Genomic DNA, 1,033 nt, shown 5'->3' on the forward strand with positions numbered 1-1,033 from the left:
AAGCAGGCAAAGTTGTCAAAGAAAATGCTGGCAAAAAGCTATAGAGTGGCACGCAACAAACTGTTCACAGCAACAATCTGGCAGGGAATGAGTGCAGGCTGCAGGCTTTCATAGTGTGGCTGATGAGCAGGTTGCAGGTGTGCTCTACACGGCTGGGAGCAATCTCCAATCAACCACACCTGCAACCTGCTCATCAGCCACACTATGAAAGCCTGCAGCCTGCACTCATTCCCTGCCAGATTGTTGCTGTGAACAGTTTGTTGCGTGCCACTCTANTTTCCTTTTGAAAAAAACAAACAAGCACGTAATTCATGATAAGCTGTAAGCAGATATTGCATGTTTGCGGTGGCATGTGTGAGTTCCCAGCTAGAAATGTTTGTTACCATTTGTTGTTCTAGGAATGTTTTCAGCGGGACGTTTTATTTTGGTTCCCAGAATGTTCTTCTGAAAGGTAGGATAACGTTCTTCAAAACATTCTTAAGATGTTTTTGATAACCTTCTTAAGATGTTTTTGATAACATTGTTAGAACATTATGCCCTATTATTCTTAAAACGTTTTCAGTGGGACGTTTTATTTTGGTTCCCAGAATGTTCTTCTGAAAGGTAGGATAACGTTCTCTAAAAACATTCTTAACATTTTTGGTGATAACTTTCTTAAGATGTATGAGCGCATTGAAACAATGAATAGGACGTATAAAAACGAATTATGCATGCCAATATTCACCCACATGCATTTATAATCACACTAAGGTATAGGCCCACAGTATTCATAATATCATTTGTGTAAAATATCCGAAAATAATCACACTTTTTTCTGACTATAAAGGCTGTGTCTCATATGTAGGTTATAACTGTTAGATAAGCTATCTGGCCGTGTGTGGTTTGTGAGGGCTGCGTATAAACAGTGTCCGCTGTTTATGCATATTGGATAAAATCGTTATTGCACCCTTTAGATTTGAGACCGACAGACATATAGAAGAACGGACCGACTGTTACTGCCCGTCCCTGAAACCCCTGTTAGTGTTTGTAAACC

This window comes from Notothenia coriiceps, unplaced genomic scaffold (assembly GCF_000735185.1).
Source record: "Notothenia coriiceps isolate Sejong01 unplaced genomic scaffold, NC01 NC01_scaffold00037972, whole genome shotgun sequence".
Lineage (NCBI taxonomy): Eukaryota > Metazoa > Chordata > Actinopteri > Perciformes > Nototheniidae > Notothenia > Notothenia coriiceps.